General features: G+C 43.4%; 1 pseudogene; it reads right to left on the bottom strand.

Annotated features, from left to right (window-relative positions):
• Nucleotides 1-6,157: 6,157 nt before the first annotated feature.
• Nucleotides 6,158-6,275, bottom strand: LOC124778345 (annotated as a pseudogene).
• Between the last annotated feature and the right edge of the window lie 437 nt (nucleotides 6,276-6,712).

Genomic DNA, 6,712 nt, shown 5'->3' with positions numbered 1-6,712 from the left:
GTTTATCCACGAGGAAAGCACACTAATCCATAATCTACTCTGTAGGAATCAACATGGATTCCGGAAACAGCGATCACGTGAGACCCAACTCGCTTTATTTGTTCATGAGATCCAGAAAATATTAGATACAAGCTCCCAGGTACATGCTTTTTTCTCGACTTCCGGAAGGCGTTCAATACAGTTCCGCACTGTCACCTGATAAACAAAGTTAAGAGCCTACGTAATATCAGACCAGCTGTGTGGCTGGATTGAAGAATTTTTAGCAAACAGAACACAGCATGTTGTTCTCAATGGAGAGACTTGTTCTCAATGGAGAGACGTCTACAGACGTTAAAGTAACCTCTGACGTGCCACAGGGGAGTGTTATGGGACCATTGCCTTTCACAATATATGTAAATGACCTAGTAGATAATGTCGGAAGTTACATGCGGCTTTTCGCGGATGATGCTGTAGTATACAGAGAAGTTTCAGCATTAGAAAATTGCAGCGAAATGCAGGAAGATCTGCAGCGGATAGGCACTTGGTGCAGCGAGTGGCAACTGACCCTTAACATAGACAAATGTAATGTATTGTGAATACATAGGAAGAAGGATCCTTTATTGTACGATTATATGATAGCGGAACAAACACTGGTAGCAGTTACTTCTGTAATATATCTGGGAGTATACGTACGGAACGATTTGAAGTGGAATGATCATATAAAATTAATTGTTGGTAAGGCGGGTGCCAGGTTGAGATTCGTTGGGAGAGTCCTTAGAAAATGTAGTCCATCAACAAAGGAGATGTAGCTTTCTGTCCAGGTTTCGAGAGGGTGCGTTTCTGGATGAGGTATTGAATATATTGCTTCCCCCTACTTATACCTCCCGAGGTGATCACGAATGTAAAATTAGAGAGATTCGAGCGCGCACGGAGGCTTTCCGGCAGTCGTTCTTCCAGCGAACCATACGCAACTGGAACAGGAAAGGGAGGTAATGACAGTGGCACGTAAAGTGCCCTCAGTCACACACTGTTGGGTAGCTTGCGGAGTATAAACGTAGATGTAGATGTAGAACCTCATAAGCTCCCTGAACAGACTCGTGCAGCAGGAATGTGGTTTTCTGTATCTTAAAAGGAAGAAAAGTACATTATAGTTTCAAAAACTCTAAAAAAGTTTGTCTTCCAGAATATTTAAATGTCGAGGAACTTCTTTCAATTTTCTTACTAAATATCTAGACATTTGGACTTCTTATGAAACATTCAGACATTGTTTTGTCCCAAAGTTCAACATCGCTTTCGACTACTCTCGAACGGAAATATGCTGTTGGTATGATGAACAGAAAGCTAAAATAACTGATTTCAACAGGAAAATATATAATGAAATAAGAGAAGGAAATAGGAAAATGCTGCAGGGGGATCACAAGAACATGGAAAATGAAAGTATACTGCACCGCAAGAAGGCTGAATGGTTCTACATGACGAAAAGAAATGCCAAAAAGAGGCAAAACAATCACCAACTACTGAGGTCATTGCAAGAGATTTCGGTAAACATCGCCCTGCACCAAATTAACCTAAAGTCAGATCTACTTCAGAAGACAGCTTTCTGTCTACATTTTCGTTATCCATACTTTATCAACTGGCTTATCAGTTATGCATGTCTATGGCCATGCTGTGACAAAGAAGGCGTCAGATGATGCTGCGTCAGTGCTTCATCATTTTTGTCTAGACTTACCTGTAGAAAGAGCTTCAAACGCTTCATATTTTCGCGTACTCATGCGGGGGACAAAACAAAAACCACAACATCATTCAATTCTTCACTGCGTCACTGTTGAATTAATGCGATCTGAGAAGTTGATCTCTACACATGCAGTGCGTGGCCATTCTTTCATGGAGCCAGGTGACGATATGGCACTGAACCCCAAGTGTGCAAAGGCTGAAACACCTGAGAGCTGGAGAGAAGTGATCGCAGGGGCCGGAGTAGAGCCAAGTCTGTTTATTGTTGTCTCGCGTGAACATAGCATGTTTAAAAGCTGCGCGACCGCTACGGTCGCAGGTTCGAATCCGGCTTCGGGCATGTATGTGAGTGACGTCCTTAGGTTAGTTAGGTTTAAGTATCATACAATGTAAGCTTTGATCATACAATGTAAGCTTTCACGGCCGGTATTGTCTTCACTTAAAACTTCCAGGCTGATAGGCCGTGGTCGAAGTATAAAACTGTCTCCTGACGTTTCGTCTCCGACTGCGGGAGACACCCTCGGAGGTAAAGCGGCGAACTGCGAAGAGAACTCGAGGAAGCGCTGATTATATAGGCAATACAGAGGGCGCCACTGTCGATCACATGGCGTCTGCTATGAGATTGTCTCTGGTAACGCCAACATTCTCGATTGAAAGTAATCGATCGTCACGCTTGCGGTGCAACGCTGACATCCGAATTTTATCCAGTGTAACACCTTCGTCTTTCCTGTTAAAATTATTACGATGTTTATCAATCTCGATAGCCTCTCTATACAAGCGTGCATGATAATGCGAGGTTTTTCATATGACGCTTGTCTCACTGAATTTTATTTCATGATCACCTTCCTGGTAAACATGTTCCGCTACGGCCGATTTATCCGTGTGACCCAGGCGGAAATTCCTCTTATGTTCGACAAGACGGGTGTTCACACTTCTCTTTGTGGTACCGATGTAAACCTATCCACAAGTACAAGGAATTTTATATACCCCCGGTGTAGCCAAAGGGTGTCGTGCATCTTTTGCCGGCCTTAAAAATTCTTTTATTTTCCTAGTGGGTCTGAAAATAGTTTCCACCCCATACTTACCTAAAACTTTCCCAATGCGATCTGTGACCTTACTAATGAAGTAGGTTTAAGTAGTTCTAAGTTCTATGGGACTGATGACCTCAGAAGTTAAGTCCCATAGTGCTCAGAGCCATTTTTTAAAAGCCGGAGTAAATTTCTTTCTTCCAAGTCATACAAGAAAATGCTTTATTTTGCTGTTAGACCATTGAAACAGTTAAGATTCCTTCGAATAAAATCAAAAACCCATATCAGATAAAAATTGAAATGATCGTATAGCATTGTTGGCCGGGAGGCCACATTCGGGGGGAGTTCGGCCGCCGTATTGCAAGTCCTTTTTAGGTGACGCCACATCGGCGACTTGTGAGTCAATGCTGATGAAAATGATGAAGGACACACAACACCCAGTCCCCTGCCAGGAATCGAACCTGGTCCCCAATCACACAGAGACGCTTGTAACGGACTATTCTTCATAGCGTACATAAAGGATCAACGGAAGAAGCAGGCGAAACAACGATGTCTCATGTATCTTCAGGAACCTGAACATCCCTACCAGGCGCCTATTCTTCTGCCCAAAGACAGGTGCAAAGACTTGTAGGTTATGGTCTGTGAGGATGAGAGGTCCAGGGAGAATTACAAACAACTTCTTGCTGTCCACCAGCTCAGACTGGCATCTGAACAATAAGATATCTCCGATAATGGATCCGATTTTAAAGGGAATGCCATTTTATTACACGTGGTTCCTGAACTTGGTTTATTTTCTGAACTTTGATTATAATAGGTCAAAGTCTTTATAGACTGAAATAAAATTCACTGTCAACACAAAACCATGTGCTCTCAAATAGTGTTACAAGAAGTTCCGATTTGTTTATTGGAAACTGCAGGGGGAAAATCAACAAAGTCCATACATTATTTCATTTATTGTGGCAATAAAATAAAAACTTAACGCTTTTATCATTTCTGGGATAAGCAAGCAAGAATTCACATAAAATTTAAAAATACTGTTGAACAAAAGTTTAAAAATGTAACTGAGTTTAAGCGCTTGGACGTTTATTGTACTTATCCTGAAAAAATTCAGTTTTTGGACTTTTTTGTTTTTTTTCCCTTTATCGTTCACTTGCACCTACTGTGTCACATGAGTCCCTTCTCACCGTTTTCACAACAGAGCCCCATCTGTTGCTGTAGTGACCGTGGTTGAGAATCTCTTCTCCTTTCTTTCTTTCTTTCTTTCTCGGGGCCTTTGTCCCGCTCCAACGCGGGGTCGGCAATGTTATGACGGATTTGGCAGATTTGGCAGTGTTAATGGCAGAGGGTGGCCGGATGCCCTTCCTGCCACCACCCCAAACCCCCTGGGACGGAATCAGTGTACCCCAGCTGTCTGTGTCCAGTGTAAGCCATGAAATAGTGCGAACGTTTTCAAATGTCTGTGAGTCGTGTAACTGAGGCGGAACTTGGGGACCAGCCCGGTATTCACCTAGTGGGATGTGGAAAACCACCTAAAAACCATATCCAGGCTGGCCTGCAAACTGGCCCTCGTCGTTAATCCGCCGGGCGGATTCGATGCGGGGCCGACGCGCCTACCGAGTCCAGGAAGCAGCACATTAATGCTGACCACCTCTTCTCCTATTTAGGTTAAAACCAACAGTCGAGATCGCAATAATATTTGTTTATATACCGGTTTCTGCTTATGTTGAAGCCATCTTCAGAATTTTTGGCCTCCTAGGGCTGCTGCTGGCGGCTCCTCGGTTTTTCGTGGTACCACGATCGTACACCTCCTCCTCTTTGGGCAGCTGTGCCTGTGTTTTGGATCGCTCCTCATGCACGTGACACAATGCTGCGCGCAATACCGAACTCGTGGACTACAGTCGTCACACTTCGTTCTTCTTCCAGTTACCCGACAGTCCTTTCCCATGTGAAATCATCCAAATGTTGTCTCCAGACCACCTTGTAATGAAGAGCACCAACACGGTTCACTGTAACCGCTCGTTCCATGAACTGCCTCGCGTTGGCCTTATAGACACGCTGACATACCGGTGTCATGTGACATATGTGTTTGAGTGGGGTCCGCCTTTAGCAAAACACAATTTTGTTTTTTGTCACAGACGTGTTTCACTGCAGTTGCAGCATCAGTGTTTTTTTATTATTATGGCTGTTAAACATAATGAATGTTCTTTACTGTTTAAATACATACAAATATTAGTTTCTAAATCGTAATTACAGGTTTTTGAGGAGCAGATAAAATTGTGTATTCATACCTTCTTACCACATGGTGTGGTTTTCCTGCTGTATTACGTTCTTATGGTGTCTGTTTTTCTTTACAGTTTGTCGTATTGCGTTTTTATAGCGCTGTTTTTTTTTTTTTTTTTTTTTTTTTTTTTTTTTTTTTTTTTTTTTACAGTTTGTCACCTGCAACTACAAACAACTCGATGTAGGCAAAACGTTTACGCAGAAATTACAATATCTCAACAGTTGTGGCTATGCCTGGGATTAATAATTTATGTGAAAGGTTTTGTGTATGTGTATCTATTTACATCATGTTTCACTTACAGTTTCTTTTTTCGTTTTCTTCTTCATTGTCAAGTTCAGTGTTTTCAGTTGTCACTGTCACTGTGTCACAGCTGTGATAACAAGAGCCGGCCAGAGTGGCCGTGCGGTTCGAGGCGCTACAGTCTGGAACCGAGCGACCGCTACGGTCGCAGGTTCGAATCCTGCCTCGGGCATGGATGTGTGTGATGTCCTTAGGTTAGTTAGGTTTAATTAGTTCTAGGCGACTGATGACCTCAGAAGTTAGGTCGCATAGTGCTCAGAGCCATTTGATAACAAGATAGCGGACAGTGGAAAAGTTGAAGAGGTCATTGCCGGTAGTTTTGAATCTCTGATGAGAGAGAGAGAGAGAGAGAGAGAATGTGTGTGTGTGTGTGTGTGTGTGTGTGTGTGTTTGGGGGAGGGGGGGGGGGGTTCTATAGGTTGGTATTATCTACTAATTCTTTGAGGGAAGAGAACAGAGTTCCATTGCAGAGAGCCGTGTATTCGTTTATTACTTCCTTTCCTTCAACTATGGCTTTTTGTATTTGATAATTTTCTTCAATTATTAGTTTTTGTGGGGGGGGGGGGCTGTTGCTGCATTTGAGAATTTTCAAATCAGTGTTTATGTCTGTTGGGATATGGTTATTGTCCATAGAAAAAAAGCACTCTGTCTTCAGGCCACAAGTGGCCCATCGGGACCATCCGACCGCCGTGCCATTCTCAGTTTAGGATGCGGATAGGAGGGGCGTGTGGTCAGCACACCGCTCTCCCGGTCGGTATGATGGTTTTCTTTGATCGGAGCCGCTACTGTTCGATCGAGTAGCTCGATTGGCATCACGAGCCTGAGTGCACCCTAAAAACGGCAACAGCACATGGCGGCCCGGATGGTCACCCATTCAAGCGCCGGCCACGCCCGACAGCGCTTAACTTCGGTGATCTCACGGGAACCGGTGTATCCATTGCGGCAAGGCCGTTGCCTATTGTCCATAAGGTGTTCAACAAATGTGGAGTGACAGCTGTTACTTTTTAATGCTCTCCTGTGTATCTGAAATAAAGTTTCTGCTTGTCTGTCCTATATAAACTGATTTGCAGCCTTGACACGTTAGTTGGTAAATAACAGATGTGTTGTGTTTGTCTGTGCTTGTGTTGGTTGTCCCTAGTATCCTCTGTGTTGAGTTGTTTGTCCTGTAGACTGTTTTTAGCCCTTGTTTTTTGAGTATGTTGCCTATTCTGTGGACTGCTTTGTTGTTTTAGATAAGAGTGAACCACTCGTTTGTTGCTGTGGGTGTTTCTTATTCATGTGTGCTCGTTTGTGTGTTCTGTGTGTTTGCAAGTTGGTGAGAAGGCTTTTGTGTGTTGGGTATCTTTTTTAATTTTGTGGTTCGACTGGAAGACTTCTGGCAACGTCCTCCCGC

This window comes from Schistocerca piceifrons, chromosome 2 (assembly GCF_021461385.2).
Source record: "Schistocerca piceifrons isolate TAMUIC-IGC-003096 chromosome 2, iqSchPice1.1, whole genome shotgun sequence".
In the NCBI taxonomy this organism is placed as follows: Eukaryota; Metazoa; Arthropoda; class Insecta; order Orthoptera; family Acrididae; genus Schistocerca; species Schistocerca piceifrons.
Note: the sequence above shows the minus strand (reverse complement) of the source record. Positions and strands in the feature narration are given on the sequence as shown.